The 18,172-nt window shown below is 43.4% G+C and overlaps 1 pseudogene across 1 annotated transcript; it reads left to right on the plus strand.

The window, feature by feature from the left end:
• Positions 1 to 768: 768 nt before the first annotated feature.
• LOC309550615 (putative nuclease HARBI1) lies at positions 769 to 17,007 on the plus strand (annotated as a pseudogene). The gene is made up of 6 exons: positions 769 to 1,078; positions 1,738 to 2,390; positions 14,316 to 14,441; positions 14,495 to 14,754; positions 14,928 to 15,164; positions 16,987 to 17,007. The product of its transcript is annotated as a putative nuclease HARBI1 (transcript).
• Positions 17,008 to 18,172: the final 1,165 nt, after the last annotated feature.

Here is an 18,172-nt window from a genome sequence, read left to right on the forward strand (position 1 = left end):
GAAGCTAATTTGGGCCCTATTTTATCTGAGGATTCATAAAACTTAGCTCTGGACCACCGTAGTTGTTTTTCAGCCACCGTTGACAGGGAAAGGTTTATTTTGAGTCTGGCCTCTTCCAGTCGAGATTTGGAAGTCAGGGATGTATTTTTCTTATGGGATCCGCTGAGTGCGATGAACTCAGAGTCCAATTTTGTCAAGTCTGCATTCCTTTGGCGCTTACGTTCAGCTGAGAATTTGATAATTTTCCCTCTGATCACCGCCCACAAGGGATTTCAGGGGAAATGTCGTCCCGTGGAATTTGTATCTAAATACGCCTCAAGTTCTTTAGTTAGAATGGTACAGTGCACTGGATTGCTCAGAAGGGCTTAATTTAAGCCTCGTACACACGCAACGAATTTCCGCCGACCGGTCGTCCGTCTTTTGTCCAGAGTGGTGTCTTGTTGGTTGGAATGTGCTCTAGACTGCACACGAATTTTGTTGACCGACAAAAAATGATGTCACTACGTCCGACGCTACAAAAGAGGAAGTACGTTTTTGACCGTGACCCTTCTGGGCATCTCGTGCTGATTTCGGTAGCATTTGTTCGGTTAACGACATTTCGCTAGTTTCCGAGACATCGTTCGAGAAGCAATTATGGAGACAGAGGATTCTACTCTTGCTGTTGTTGGGCTGGGAGTTATGGCTCTAAGCTGAGTTCTTTGCAAGAAGAAGAAAAAGAGGACCTCCTGGACCAAAAATTGGTTGCTCAACCGTGAGCAATTTTCCCACATGTCCTTGCTGCGGGAGCTCCAGGAAAATAATCCTGATGACTTCAGGAATTATTTGAGGATGACGGATCCAATTTTTCACCGTCTTCTTGCCTTGGTGTCCCCCTATATTCTGAAGCAGGATACATGTATGCGGGTTGCAATTACTCCTCAGCAAAGGCTAATTGCAACATTGAGATATCTTGCAACAGGGAGAAGTCTGCAGGATCTCAAGTTCACCACAGGCATCTCCCCCCAAGCTCTTGGAGTCATCACCCCTGAGACCTGCTCTGCTATCATTAAAGTCTTGCAGAAGGACTATATCAAGGTATGTTTCTTATTTTTATATTACATTCCATGTATTTGTCATGTCATCCTAATTTAGATCATTTTGGATGTACATCAAATTACAGATGTCATTATTTTTTAACTACCTTCTGGCCTCATGCACATAGTAGTAAAGCTATATATTTTCCTAACCATTTTTAAAATGACCCAGCAACCACCCCAGCATTCTCTCCTATGTGTCCCTAAACACATAGCCTGTTAACAGTATATTGTATCTGTGCCATTTTCTGACTTTCCCAGAACCAATTTTTCCGTTACAAATGTTTTTTTACATAGTTTATGAGGTTTATTAAACACATCAGTCCATCCATTCAAACCTATGATTGTGTATGTTTAATTTCTGATGTAAAAACGTTCAGTGGGCACAAGCCCTTAATGATGTTTAAAAGCATAGTTTTTACCTACCCACCCACTCATGCTAAATGTAAAAGTCAGCATATACCAAAGCTGTAGGCTGGTGAATTACAATATTATGACATTAGGAGGTGAAAAATAAATGTATGTAGATGTCATACCCCAAAATGCTAAAGATTCCCTTCACGTTGTTCTTATCTTAAAGTTGCATAAGCATGTTTCTGCCAAATGTGTGTGTAATAATGTGATGTGCTCAAGCACTAATTGTATTTAAATTTTTTCCCCACAGTTTCTGACGCAGAGCAGTGGCAGGAAATTGCTGGCCAATTCCAGGAGCAGTGGAATTTTCCTAATTGTGGGGGTGCTGTTGATGGCAAGCACGTCCGCATTGTCCCACCACCTAATTCTGGATCCTATTACTACAATTACAAAGGTTTTTTTAGCATTGTCATGCTAGCAATTGTCAATGCTAATTATGAATTTTTGTTTTTGGACATTGGAAAGAATGGCCACAATTCTGATGGGTGAGTCATTTACCAAACCGAGTTTGCTCGGCGGCTTCAAATGGCACTCTCAACTTGCCATCCAGGGAGCAAACAATTGAGGGACTCAATTTTGTTTTTGTGGCTGATGATGCGTTTGCGCTTGGGGAGCATCTTATGAAGCCATTCCCTCTGAGAAACCTCACCCCCGAGCAAAGGATCTTCAATTACCACCTATCCCGTGCTAGAAGAGTGGTGGAGAATGCCTTCGGGATAATGTCAAATAGGTTTCGACTTTTCTTGAGCTCCATCCATCTGGCATTATACAAAATTAATAATGTGGTCCTCTGTTGCTGCATTTTGCATAATTTTTTGCGCAGGCATGCAGAGACATATGTCAGTTTTCAGCCAATTGAGAGTGATCCTACCATACCAGGGCCGAGTGTAGAGGCTGAACCACGTGTGCCTGTGGATCCAATGACATCTATGGAAGTAGCCCGTTCTGGCTTGCCATCCAGAAGTGCCCATGATGTTAGACAACAATATGTCGAATATTTTGTGGGGCCGTTTCTTGGCAGCAATTTCTGCCCGATGCAGTCTAATTTGTATCAATATAATCTGATTTGTGCAATTAAAAAATCTTGCATTTATTCAGGAGTGTGCATTTTAATATTTTGGGTACATATCAAAATCAACATGTTTTTTGTTCATCATGTGTTATATATGTGTGACTTTTGAAGGGTTAATACATTCATCAGTGTGTTTATCTACTGTTGTCTCTCCCCAGCTGTTCAAATGCGATTTTGGCCATGTGTGTTTGGTTTACCAGTTGCTCCAATAGTGAGATTACACCTTAACTGATTCACGAGGTCACTATATCGTAATTATTTTTAAGCACCACATGTTTCACTAAAGATAATCTACATTTTGGAAGAAACGTGTGCATTTGGGTCCATATGTGAAGTATATTGATTAATATAATATATATACAATCTAAGAAGCAAAATATGACATTTCAAAGCTCTGGGGCATTGCTAGGTGGCCAAAATACCAGGGCCTTCAGCACCCCAGTTAATTTTGAAAAGCCCTCTCACATTGTAAAGTAGGTCACACCCAAGGTCCACCCAATGTCACCTTACATTGGTGGTCATTGGCCAGAAGGTCCCCATACTTTTATTTTTTATTAATACATTAGTGTAATAACAACTTACCTCCACCTGTTATGTTGTGTTAATTTATGACATCCTTCTCACTGCCCACCAATGTAAGGAGATGTCAGTGTTATGTGAAACTTGCTCAGTGTAGAGATATAAGTGTTATATATATAGGTAATGTAAGGTGAAATGGACAAACGAAGCTGCGATACACTATATATTACACTGATCTCCGTACACTGAGTGCTAGTACCTATCTCAATGCCATATAGAATCCTAGGAGTGCTAGTCCTTTAAATAGAACCTGTATATGTATAGACTGATTGCCACTCAGTCGACAGATATCATTGTGCACTCAGTGTACTAGTGAATATCACTTGTTAGATGGCCACTGGTCCAGAAGGTACAATCATTCTGGCAGGCTGATAATTATACACACAAACTAAAATGCTTTAATTAACATTCAACTATGTGAACAGGACAGCCATCATACATTTTGTACCACCTTACACAGCTTTAGACCTGCCCCCCCCCCCCCACGTCAAGCCAAATAAATATTATAACACACATTGTTGAGTTTAAAAATCTTTTAATAAAACACATTCACAGGGTTAGGGTTAGGGTGTTGTAAAGTGCTTAAACACCAGACTCTCTTTGGTGAGCACATCTAGATTGCTTGCTAGTCTTCTTATTTATTACTTATAAAACTTTCTCATATACATAGGGGCCCTGTATAAAACAGTATAAAAATGTTTAAAACTTTGGGACACCTTTTGCACATGATCAGGTATTGGCCAAAAAATAGGCCATAACATTTTTTAAGAACATTGGGAAAACAAAAAATATCCCAATTAAAACAAAACAAAACAAAACAAAAAAAAAACAATAAATAACCTTAAAATTTTGTTAGCAGGTCAACAAACTCACGCATTTTGCATTGTAATGCTGTAGCAGCCTCCTTAATTTTTTCAAGTTCAGAGCAACACTGCAAAGCCTCAACTGTCATCCTGGCAATTGTACAACTAGGAATAACATGACCTGTTAATAAAAAATAATACATATTAAGTACATGCCAAGCAACTAGATGAGGTCATAATTAGGGTTGAGCGAACACGGACTGTATTATTCGTGTTCGTACCGAATAATTGGATTTTTGTTACCCGAACACGGACCCGAAAACTTTACTGTATATTCGGGTAAAAATCCGTGTTCGGTCATTTTATTTCCGGGTTTTGTATGCATTGGCGCGCTTTTCATGGCGGGCTTTCAACAGCCAATCAACAAGCGTTTAACTGGTGTGCCTTAAGCCATCCCAGCCATGCCTACAAATGTATTAGTAGCTGTGATTGGCCATCTGAAGCATGTGACCAAGTCTTTATAAGTTCGAGCCAGCGCCGCTGAGTTATTCTGCTGTGTAGTTCAGGGACAGAGCACACATCATACGTGCTGGCTGCTGATTAGGGACAGACAGGCAAAAATCATTTGTGTCCGGATAGAATTGAAGGACAGGTCGGAGTGTGTTAGGCAAGGCGAGTTGTAGGGCATTTTAGGGCGAGGCTGCTGATTTTTAGGGTCAGTGTTCTACAATCGATTTTGCTGTGTGGGGGGGGGGGGGGTTTGCAGTGACCGATCTTATCAATCCTTTTATGGAGAGTCTGGAGATAGGCAGGTGTCAGTGGTCCACATCGATTTTGCTGTGTGTGGGGTGCAGTGAACACAATCTTTTTTGCCCACTGAGGAGGAGGGAGAAAAGTCTTTTTCTATTAGTCACTGTGTGCAGCGTTTTTCCTTCAGTGCTGTGCTGTGCTGACTGTGATAATACACTGCTGTGTTCACATGTGCTATTATTGAGAGATTTCAAAAGTTATACACTTTTTTCTATTCCACTATTCAATATATACCCTTGGGTTAAAAAAATTAAATTGTGGCATAGTCTGTACTAATCTAGTTAAAAATTACAAACTTAAAAGGGGAATTTTTTTTTTCCCTCCATAGCCTGCAGCAGAGCTGGTCCACATTGATTTTGCTGTGTGTGGGGTTCAGTGAAAACAATCTTTTTTGCCCACTGAGGAGCAGGGAGAAAAGTCTTTTTCTATCAGTCACTGTGTGCAGCGTTTTTCCTTCAGTGCTGCTGTGCTGACTGTGATAATACACTGCTGTGTTCACACATGTGCTATTATTGAGTGATTTAAAAAATTATACACTTTTTTCTATTCCACTATTCAATATACACCCTTGGGTTAAAAAAATTAAATTGTGGCATAGTCTGTACTAATCTAGTTAAAAATTACAAACTTAAAAGGGGAATTTTTTTTTCCCCTCCATAGCCTGCAGCAGAGCTGGTCCACATTGATTTTGCTGTGTGTGGGGTTCAGTGAAAACAATCTTTTTTGCCCACTGAGGAGCAGGGAGAAAAGTCTTTTTCTATCAGTCACTGTGTGCAGCGTTTTTCCTTCAGTGCTGCTGTGCTGACTGTGATAATACACTGCTGTGTTCACACATGTGCTATTATTGAGTGATTTAAAAAATTATACACTTTTTTCTATTCCACTATTCAATATACACCCTTGGGTTAAATAAATTAAAGTGTGGCATAGTCTGTACTAATCTAGTTAAAAATTACAAACTTAAAAGGGGAATTTTTTTCCCCCCTCCATAGCCTGCAGCAGAGCTGAATGATATAAGACACTGCTGTTCACATGTGCTATTGATAAATCACACCAATTTTATATCATATTTTCTATTCCGCTATTCAATAAAAACCTTTGGGTATAAACAATTAAATTGCGGGATAGTCTGTGTTGGTACGTGTGAGATATACCTTTCCAATTTTTGGGGTGCATCTCATACTTCTGAAGATTTGAGGGTGCTGCCTGTTCCGAACTCCTCCTACTACTCATCCTGCCTTTGGGGGTACAAAAAATAGTAATTGGGGCCTAGTCTGGTTCTGTACGTGTGAGATACATACACTTTTTTGATAATATTTTCTATTCCACTATTCAATAAAAACCTTTGGGTATAAACAATTAAATTGCGGGATAGTCTGTGTTGGTACGTGTGAGATACACCTTTCCAATTTTTGGGGTGCATCTCATACTTCTGAAGATTTGAGGGTGCTGCCTGTTCCGAACTCCTCCTACTCCTCATCCTGCCTTTGGGGATACAAAAAATAGTAATTGGGGCCTAGTCTGGTTCTGTACGTGTGAGATACATACACTTTTTTTGATAATATTTTCTATACCGCTATTCAATAAAAACCTTTGGGTATAAACAATTAAATTGCGGGATAGTCTGTGTTGGTACGTGTGAGATACACCTTTCCAATTTTTGGGGTGCATCTCATACTTCTGAGGATTTGAGGGTGCTGCCTGTTCCGAACTCCTCCTACTCCTCATCCTGCCTTTGGGGGTACAAAAAATAGTAATTGGGGCCTAGTCTGGTTCTGTACGTGTGAGATACATACACTTTTTTTGAAAATATTTTCTATTCCGCTATTCAATAAAAACCTTTGGGTATAAACAATTAAATTGCGGGATAGTCTGTGTTGGTACGTGTGAGATACACCTTTCCAATTTTTGGGGTGCATCTTATACTTTCTGAGGATTTGAGGGTGCTGCCTGTTCCGAACTCCTCCTACTCCTCATCCTGCCTTTGGGGGTACAAAAAATAGTAATTGGGGCCTAGTCTGGTTCTGTACGTGTGAGATACATACACTTTTTTTGATAATATTTTCTATTCCGCTATTCAACAAAAACCTTTGGGTATAAACAATTAAATTGCGGTATAGTCTGTGTTGGTACGTGTGAGATATACCTTTCCAATTTTTGGGGTGCATCTCATACTTCTGAAGATTTGAGGGTGCTGCCTGTTCCGTACTCCTCCTATTCCTCATCCTGCCTTTGGGGGTACAAAAAATAGTAATTGGGGCCTAGTCTGGTTCTGTACGTGTGAGATACATACACCGTTTTTTGATAATATTTTCTATGCCGCTATTCAATAAAAACCTTTGGGTATAAACAATTAAATTGCGGGATAGTCTGTGTTGGTACGTGTGAGATACACCTTTCCAATTTTTGGGGTTCATCTCATACTTCTGAAGATTTGAGGGTGCTGCCTGTTCCGAACTCCTCCTATTCCTCATCCTGCCTTTGGGGGTACAAAAAATAGTAATTGTGGCCTAGTCTGGTTCTGTACGTGTGAGATACATACACCGTTTTTTGATAATATTTTCTATTCCGCTATTCAATAAAAACCTTTGGGTATAAACAATTAAATTGCGGGATAGTCTGTGTTGGTACGTGTGAGATACACCTTTCCAATTTTTGGGGTTCATCTCATACTTCTGAAGATTTGAGGGTGCTGCCTGTTCCGAACTCCTCCTACTCCTCATCCTGCCTTTAGGGGTACAAAAAATAGTAATTGGGGCCTAGTCTGGTTCTGTACGTGTGAGATACATACACCTTTTTTTGATAATATTTTCTATTCTGCTATTTAATCAAAACCTTTGGGTATAAACAATTAAATTGCGGGATAGTCTGTGTCGGTACGTGTGAGATACATACACCTTTTGATATCATATTTTCTATTCCGCTATTCAATCTACACCTTTGGGTAAAAACAATAAAATTGCGGGATAGTCTGTGTCGGTACGTGTGAGATACACCTTTCCAATTTTTGGGGCGCATCTCATACTGCCGAAGATTTGAGGGTGCTTCAGTCTGCCTCCTGCCTGTTCCGAACTCCTCCTACTCCTCATCCTGCCTTTAGGGTACAAAAAATTGTAATCGGGCCTAGTTTGTGTTTGTACGTGTGAGATACACCGTTTTGTAAAATTTGTCCTATTCCGCTATTCAATATACACCCTGTTTGAGTGTAAAAAATTAAATTGCGAGATAGTCTGTATCGGTACGTGTGAGATACACCTTTCCAATTTTTGGGGCGCATCTCCTTCTACCGCCGAGGATTGCAGGCCCGCTTCAGTTTGCCTCCTGTTCCCAACTCCTCCTACTCCTCTTCCCCATCCTGCCTTTAGGGTACAAAAAATTGTAATCGGGGCCTAGTTTGTGTTTGTACGTGTGAGATCCACCGTTTTGTAAAATTTGTCCTTTTCCGCTATTCAATATACACCCTGTTTGAGTGTAAAAAATTAAATTGCGGGATAGTCTGTATCGGTACATGTGAGATACACCTTTTTAAATTTGTTTCGCGCATCTCCTTCTACCGCCGAGGATTGCAGGGCGCTTTAGTTTGCCTCCTGTTCCCAACTCCTCCTACTCCTCTTCCTCATCCTGCCTTTAGGGTACAAAAAATTGTAATCGGGGCCTAGTCTGTGTTTGTACGTGTGAGATACACCGTTTTTCATCCTTTTTCCTATTCCGCTATTCAATATACACCCTTTTGGGGTAAAAAACATTAAATTGCGGCATAGTTTGCATATTTGACTGTGAGATACACCCGTGCGATACTGTTGTTGTTTTGTTCCGCTATTCAATAAACACCTTTCTAGGGCAAGATCATAAATTACAGAAATATGAGGAGACCGTCAAATAGGGGCCGTGGCCTTTGGTCGTGGTGCTGCTGGTAGAGCTCCTGTTGCAAGGAGAGGACGTGGTCGATCTGTGCCAGCTACACGCACAAGTGAAACACCTTCCTCAAGTGTTACTAGGCGACAGAACCTGCATCAGTATTTGGTAGGGCATCATACGCCTCTAGAAGTGATGAGGCCAGAACAAGTGGAGGCGATAGTAGATTGGTTTGCTGCTGACAGTGCCTCCAGTTCCTTCACATTGTCTCCCACCCAGTCTACTGCAGAAAGGTCAGAGTTGGCACCTGCAGCCGATGTCCAACCGTCTTTCACCTCACCCCCTTGCAAATCAGGCAAGCAGTCTGAGCCCCAAGCCATACAGCAGTCTCTTCTTCTTTTTGATGACTCTGTCAGCAGGGTTTCCCAGGGCATTCACCTAGCCCTGCCCCAGAAGTGGAAGAGATTGAGTGTAGCGATGCCCAACCACTTATTTCTCAAGATGAGTACATGCAAGGACCATCGCAGCACGTCTCCGATGATGACGAAACGCAGGTGCCAACTGCTGTGGCGTTCAGAATTGTGGAGACCGACAAGGAGGGCAGGGGTGAAGACTGGGTGGAAGATGATGTGGAGGACGATGAGGTCCTCGACCCCACATGGAATGAAGGTCATGCAGGTGACCTGAGTAGTTTGGAGGAAGAGGCGGTGGTCGCACAGAGCCACCAGCACAGCAGAAGAGGGAGCAGGGTGCAGAAGCGGAGCGGCCGTGCCCTAGACACTACGCCTGCTACTGCCCAATGCAGCAAGGGAACGAGCGCACCAAAGCCAGCTCAAAGAAGTTCTCTAGCGTGGAAGTTCTTTAGAAAATGTGCTGATGACAGGACACGAGTGGTTTGCACCCTGTGCAATCAGAGCCTGAAGCGAGGCATAAACCTTCTCAACCTGAGCACAACCTGCATGATCAGGCATCTAAGTGCAAAGCACGAGCTGCAGTGGAGTAGACACCTTCAAAACCAAGAAACGTCTCTGGCTCATCCTGCTTCCTCTTCTGCTGCAGTCTCGGCCGCTCCATCCACATCTGTAGTGATACCGGCACCTGCCACCCCGCAAACAGACGATCTGTCAGCAACACCACCACCTGGGTCACCAACCATCTCCACAATGTCCCGTGGAAGCGTTCAGCTTTCAATCCCCCAAACACTTGAGAGGAAGAGGAAGTACCCCCCTACCCACCCGCGATCCCTGGCCCTGAATGCCAGCATTTCAAAATTCTTGGCCTTTGAAATGCTGTTATTCCGTCTGGTGGAGATGCACAGTTTTAAAAACCTTATGTCGGTGGCTGTCCCACAGTACGTCGTGCCCAGCCGCCACTACTTTTCCAGGCAAGCCATCCCTTCCCTGCACAACCAAGTGGGGGAAAAAATCAGGTGTGCACTGCGCAACGCCATCTGTGGCAAGGTCCACCTAACTACCGATACGTGGACCAGTAAGCACGGTCAGGGGCGTTATATCTCCCTAACGGCACACTGGGTAAATGCAGTGGCGGATGGGCCTGAGGCGGATAGCAATTTGGCGCATGTCCTTCCACCACCGAGGATTGCAGGGCACTTCAGTTTGCCTCCTGTTCCTAACTCCTCCTACTCTGCTTCCTCATCCTCTACCGCCTCCTCATCCGAACAGCGTAAAACCTTCACCACCAACTTCAGCACGGCCAGGGGTAAACGACAGCAGGCAGTTTTCAAACGTGCCTGTTTGGGGGAAAAACCACACACCGCGCAGGAGTTGTGGAGGAGCATGGAACAGCAGACAAATGAGTGGTTGCTACCAGCGAGCCTCAAGCCCAGCCTGGTGGTGTGCGATAACGGGCGAAATCTCATAGCAGCTCTGGGCCTAGCCGGTTTGACGCACATCCCTTGCCTGGCACATGTGCTGAATTTGGTGGTGCAGAGGTTCCTTAAAAACTACCCCGATATGTCAGAGCTGCTGCAGAAAGTGCGGGCCGTCTGTGCGCACTTTCGGCGTTCTCACCCTGCTGCTGCTCGCCTGTCAGCGCTGCAGCGTAACTTGCGCTGTACAAGCGTAGGCTGGTAGACGCGATGCTGCTGGCATTCCCACCTGACAGCGGGGCCACAGTGGAAGCACAAGGCAGAGGAGGAGGAGGAGGAGGAGGAGGAAGAGGTCGCCAACGCAACCAGGGCACCGCCAGCACCTCAGAAGGCAGGATTAGCATGGCCGAAATGTGGAAAAGCTTTGTCAGCACGCCACAACAAACAGCAGCACCAGCAGCTCATATGTAACGTCTTAGCAGGAGACAGCATTTCACCAACATGGTGGAGCAGTATGTGTGCACACGCCAACATGTAGTGAATGACGGGTCTGCCCCCTTCAACTTCTGGGTCTCCAATTTGGGCACATGGCCTGAGCTTGCCCTTTACGCCTTGGAGGTGCTGGCGTGCCCTGCAGCCAGTGTATTATCTGAACGGGTATTTAGCACGGCTGGGGGCGTTATCACAGACAAGCGCAGCCGCTTGTCCAGAGACAATGTGGACAAGCTCATGTTCATTAAAATGAACCAGGCATGGATCCCACGGGACTTTTCCGTACCTTGTGCAGAATAGCGATGGATACCGACCTTACCCAGCCATTGTTCTATTTTTGCTCTTTCTCACTCTTTTGGGGTGTACCCTCATTTAAACTTTCTGAAAAAAAGCAGTGTTGGCTACCTCGTCCTCCTCAGGGCCAGATTAACGTAGGGGCTATTGGAGCTGCAGCTCCAGGCCCCTACCTTAATATAGGCCCCGGGTTGGCCATATTCACTGTTACCGCTCTTCTGTCACTTGTAAACACAGAAGTCTGGCTTCTATGCTCGCTTCCCCAGGCAGCTCCCTCAGAACCTCCCCACACAGCACGAAGGCCGGACAAGGAGGGACAGTTGCCGATGCATGGATGTGTTTATGGGCTTCAGAGACAGCATCCCATGTTGAATTAGGCATGCATGGCTGCACCCTTCCTCCTCTGGGTGCATGCCAAGGCACAGCCCTTAAGGCCCTTCAAAATCCTCAGCACCAAGCCCATGATGCTCTTAATCCGGCCCTGGTCCTCCTCCACCGCCGCTTCCACCTACACCGCCCATAGGTGTGCGCAGCCTATTGCATTAGGGTGTGCACCCCAAAGTTTAAATACACATGCATGTGTTTGCCTACATGTACATGGCCCCGATACATTACTCTCCCTGATGGCAAAGTGAAATAGAGCAGAGCAGGTCCGAGGGAGATCTTTCCCTTCTCCTCACTGGCAAACAGAGCGATAATGCTATGTGCCCTAGGTGATTAGGGTGTGCCCAGGTACACCCGGCACACCCTGTGCGCACGCCTATGACACCGCCACATCCACCACCACCTCAACCTCCCTCCTACTCCATATGGGCTTCGTCCTTCAGAGATGAAGAACATTGTTTTATTTTTCTGTTTTTTTTTTGTTGTTTTAAGTTATTTCCCTATCCACATTTGTTTGCAGAGCACTTGCCATGCTCTTAACTATGTTTTGCTGCCATTTGCAGCACTTTAGCCCTTTCCATTGGTGTTTTAGAGCCATTTTAGTGCCTGAAAGTTCGGGTCCCCTTTGACTTCAAAGGGGTTCGGTGTCCGGGAAAAGTTCGGCAAAAGTCCGGGACACGGACCCGGACTTTTTTTTCAAGTTCGGCCGAACCCGCCGAACACGGACATCCAGGTGTCTGCTCAACTCTAGTCATAATATGTAAACATTTGGGGTCAAGTTCATCATAAACTAATTAATAGTTTGTACCTACCCTGTGCATTGTTGTGTGTAACCTGTTTGCCCTTATGACACCTATACTACTATGAAAGTACACAGTGCAAACATTATGTTCTCTTTACACTGGTGTCTGTGGCTGATAAACGATTCCACCTGTTGACACAAACAGCTCACTACACCTCTTCCTCCCCCATGGTAATGCACTTTATACTACGTACATTAGCACTGTATGGTTTCACACCTTGCTAATGTAGCAAACAGGTAGTTCCTTTGAAGCATTACATCAAATACACCAAACTAGAAATAAACTAGAAACAACATTAGAATAATACTTACTTGGGCACAAAACAGGCTCACCAACACTTGGTTCTGTTTGCTTATTTTTTGGAGACTTACTCCGAATGATGGCAGGGGATCTTGGAGCAAAGATTTCCAGATCTGATCCGGCTGGAGGTGACAGATCCCATGGCTCAAATGAGGGAACCTCGGGGACATCTGGAATGTCCATTTTGTATGAAATACAACAATAGAAGGTTAAACAATCATCCCAAAATCACATATTTTTCGTCTCCCATTTCTAAACATTATGTGCCTACCAACCTTGATGTTGCTGTAGTGGTATGCTGATTTGCTGCACACTTGACTCCACCATGCTGCACTCTGGTCTACTTGCCACATTGCTTTCCTCCCTAGTGGTCACAGTGTGTTTTCATGGATCATTTTCTACATAATAATAATGTGGCATGTCAGAAAATTCACATTAGGGAAATTTGCTATGACATGGTGCACTGCTTGACAGCTATTTTCACAGAAAATATTCTGACATGTACATGGTTACCTCCTAAAAAGTAGGGACATTAATGATTTACTCAGCATAGGAAACAATTACCTTTTTGGGAATGTGTCACTGCATCAGGGCCCATGTCTTCATTTTCTTCATCCAATGTGGATGGAGCAGGCATTGTAGATTCCCTTCTCCTCATTTGTTGTCTTTCTTTCAATTTCAATTTTCGTTTTTTCCCTATTAAAAGGTGAAAAAAACAATATGGAACAAATATGAGTTTGTAAAGAAAATTCTTTGCAACAATATGCATATATAGTTTAGTGTGGATTCCTGTCTTTAATTTTAATATACAAATAAATCATAAAAATATCAATAAAATACATACATGACAAAAAAAATAAAAAAGTAACGTTTTTATATACATTAGTATCTATAGATTTCTATACAACATACACCAAATATACCCAATACATTGCTTAAACACAACTATTGCTTACTTCTTTTCAGGATATGATAGATGTGACCTAGCTGTTTTTGCTCCCGATGTTTCAGATCTGACCATCTTTTTCTGATTTGGTCCTTGGATCGATCCACACCATAAATCTTCTTTAAAGATGATATCACCTTCTCAAGAATTTGGTCTTTTCTGGAGTTGGGCCTTTCATAATTCTCCAGCTTGCCATTATAGTCGTTTTTCTCCAGTATGGCCACCATCTCAACCATCTCACCCTTGCTCATAGGTGTGGCTTTGGTTTTTTATGAGCCCAACCACTGCGGCCTTCACTGCAACTCCACGATTCCGCCATCTCCTCCACAAATCTTCCGCCAACTCACGTGTGTGTGTGTCGCATGCAGCTTAATATTCGGCACGCACACGCCCCTGCGTCAGCGCGCCACTGGAGGCGGAGTTGACGCATGCGCTGTATTTAAAGGACGCCAGATCGTTCGCTTGCCGATTCGCCATCGGACAGATCTTTTCCAGGAGCATGATCGATCGGCGAACCACGATTCTTCTGATCAAACAAAGGTACGACTTTTGATTCGAAAGCGGGTGTTTTGGGCCCTATACAGCTTATTTTGGGCCTATCTTTATTATGTGACAAAATACATGATCTTTGACTATGTTTTATGTTGTGATGTGTCTTGCAGGCATATACATAATGGTAGACAAATTCACGTCACCTGACTTTTTGCCTCAATTCATTGAGGAATACCGAAAATTGCCTTGTTTGTGGAAGGTCAAGAGTAGGGATTACTCAAACAAGCAAATGAAAAGTGAGGCTTATGAAAAATTGGCAGATTTACGCAAGCTTTTTGCCCTAATGCAGACATCAATTATGTCAAGACTAAAATACAAAACCTGCGCAGCACCTATAAAAGGGAGTTGAACAAGATCCGAAATTCAGAGAAGTCAGGAGCTGCTACAGACGAGATCTATATACCAAGGCTCTGGTATTTCGAGAGCCTGCGGTTCCTGACGGAACAATCCGAATCAAGGCCATCCCTGTCGACTCTCCCTTCCACTTTGGCAGAGGGCTCATGTGGTGCAAGCCAGGAGGAAGATTTACTGGAGCCAAGCTTGACACAGGTATAGCATTTAACAATATATTGTCTGCAATAAAGATAATGATGCAATAAAAATATTATCAAGCCAATAATTCACCCTTAATGTAAAGTCTGTTATTTGGTTAAAATAATCAAACAAACATGACTTTTTATATACACTATTACATTATAATAATTTGCTAATTTCATCAACAGGAAAGTGTCAATGTGGAGGAGCCAAGTGGAAGCCAGGCGTCATCTGAGCAGTCTGTAACCACACAACCTCCACAAAAACGCAGCAAAAAAAACAAAAATTTGGAGGAAGCCACTGCTTCATTTCTCAGCCAGGCCTCTATGGCCCTGCAGAGAAAGCCAGATGAGGCTGACTCATTTGGCTTTCTCACAGCCAATAAATTAAGGCTGATGAGTGAGCAGCAGCGGCAAAGGGCAGAGGTACTTGTACTACAGGTGCTCAATAAAGTTGTCTGTGGAGAAATCCATGGACACACGCACCTGTCCGATTACCAACCACCCCCTCTACCTCCACCTCGACCACAGCAACCCCAGCAACCACCTCCACCACAGCCACAACAGCCACATGGCAGTTAGTGGCAATATGCCCCTGATCCCCACCTACCCCAATGGTCACATGACTACACATATTCACAATTATAAATGAAAATAATTTATAATGTGTTATTTCTGTTACCCATTATTATTTATTTATAAGTTATTTGAGGAGGGAATGCCCTTTTTTTCTGTTCTATTTTTAATAATGAGAGTATCTCTATATTTTTCTTTATTTCAAAAGTAAAGAAAATTAAAATAAACTACTTGCCTATCTTTATTTGTTAAAATTGACCATATTGGGAGTAGGCAGCAATATATGTTTTATACATTAATAAAAAAATGTATAAAGGGACACATCAATAGTTAGATAGTTTCCATTCATAAACCATTGAGAATGGTGAAGAGTTAACAATCTTTTAAAAAAAATAAATGCAACATATAGAATAGCCAAATCATTATCCTCATCATAACAGAACACATGCCTCTTTAATTCTAAAGTATAGAATTATGAGCAGCAGCTTCCTTCTTCTCACATTAACCAAGATGAGCATGTGAACCGCATTTTAAATTTTTCGTTGCCGGCCACGAGACGAAAGTTCTTGATACAATGACTAGTTTTCTTGACAAAATTCTTCCGGGTCATGCATGTTCCGATTTGAGATTTTTACCTGACGAAATCTGTACTGACTGCAGGAAAATCGGACGTTGTGTTGACGGTCGACAAAAATTATATAGCCTGCACACCAGGATTTTTTTGGCCGAAAAGTCGGAGTCAGTTGTCGGAAGCATCATATTAACAAGCCGAAAATCGGCAGATCGGTCGTCGGACGTAAATTCCCAGCCAAATTTCGACTCGTGTGTACGGGCCTTTAGTCTCCATTTGAACTCACTGCTAGGAGCTGGGGATCGTGAAATTACTAAGACTACCATAGTTACATAGTTTGTGAGGTTGAAAAAAGACATCAGTCCATCCAGTTCAACCTATGATGTGTGTGTGTGTTTGCTGTTAACCGTACATTGAATACCCCTGTATGTTGTGGTCTATAACCACTTACCGACCGCCGCATGACTATTTACTGCGGCGGTCAGCCCCAGCCAGGCAAAGTGACGTAGTACTACGTCGCTACTTCCCGCCGGTCTGGTGCTCGCTCCCGCCTGCCCCCGCCACTGCCGATGGCTTGATAGGGTTCAGAACCGATCAGTCATCAGGTCCAGGCCAATGATTTTTGGCCTGGACCTGTAGATTGCTTCTGCCCAATCAGAATCCATGCTGAGCCTGTGAAATGTAAACACAGGCTCAGAAAAAATGTGATCTCCTCTTCCATGATCCTTTTTGGATTCATCTCGAGAGGAGAGCACATCTAACTGTAAGTACTGCACCAAGCACACTCACATACACTTAGATGCACATTTAACCCCCAATCGCCCCCCCCCCCAGTTAACCTGTACACCCCCTGTCACAACACACACTGTATACAGCATATAGCATTTTCATATATACCTGTATAAGTGTGATTTGTGACCAGGTGTAGCGCTTGCGGCCCCCCCTTTTTCACTAAAACTACCCGCCACCCCCCCAATAAAGATTTAACCCCCTGATACCCCCTGATCCTCCCCCCTGATTACCCCTAGTTAACCCCTTTCCCCCTGTCACATTGCAAACTAATACAAACGTAATATACTGTATTTCTGTATTTTATATTAGTGGGATTGTGACTTGACTTAGCGCTAGCGAGTTAGTTTCTATCCCAAGTAGGTTTAGGGTCCCCGCCACCCCCCCAATAAATATTTAACCCCCTGATCACCCCTACACCCCCTGTCACAACACACACTGTATACAGTATATAGCATTTTCCTATATACCCGTATAAGTGTGATTTGTGACCAGGTGTAGCACTTGCGGCCCTCCCTTTTTCACTTAAAATACCTGCCATCCCCCCAATAAAGATTTAACCCCACAGTTAACCCCTTCCCCCCTGTCACATTGCACACTAATACAAACGTAATATACTGTTTTTCTGTATTTTGTATTAGTGTGTTTGTGACCTGAATTAGCACTAGCAAGTTAGTTTCTGTCCCAAGGAGGTTTAGGGTCCCTGCCACACCCCAATAAAGATTTAACCCCCTGATACCCCCCTGATCACCCCTACACCCCCTGTCACAACACACACTGTATACAGTATATAGCATTTTCTATATACCCGTATAAGTGTGACTTGTGACCAGGTTTAGCGCTTTCCGCCGTTCCTTTTATCCTCAGGATATCCGCCACCCCCTCATAATAAAGATTTAACCCCCTGATCCCCCTGATCACATCCAGTTAACCCCTCCCCCCTGTCACATTGCACACTAATACACATGTAATATACTGTTTTTACTGTATTTTGTATTAGTGTGATTGTGACTTGAGTTTGCACTAGCGAGTTCGTTTCTATCCCAAAGGAGGTTTAGGGTCCCCGCCATCCCCCCAATAAAATTTTAACCCCCTGATCCCCCCTGATCACCCCCAGTTAACCCCTTCATTGCCCTGTCACAGTGTCAGTGTTATAGTGTACAGTTTTTTTCTGATCACTATTATAAGTGACACAGGTGACATTAGCTAGTGTTAGCATGAGTCTAAGATAGCGCATAGTTAGAAATAACCCCTTGATTACCACACACACACACACGCAAATACACTTCCATTACTAGTATAGTGTTTGAACGGATCAATATCTTATCTGATCAGAACTATACTAGCGTCCCCATAGTTTAGGGTTCCCAAAATGCGGTGTTTGCATGATCAGCACTGATTCCGGGAAGCAACTGCGCTTAACCCCTCTGCCCAGCTCACCCCACCCAGGTAAGTGTAGTAATCAATAGATTACTGTCACTTACAAAAAAACACAACG

Source organism: Pelophylax lessonae (assembly GCF_965119305.1).
Source record: "Pelophylax lessonae genome assembly, chromosome: 3".
NCBI classification, from domain to species: Eukaryota; Metazoa; Chordata; class Amphibia; order Anura; family Ranidae; genus Pelophylax; species Pelophylax lessonae.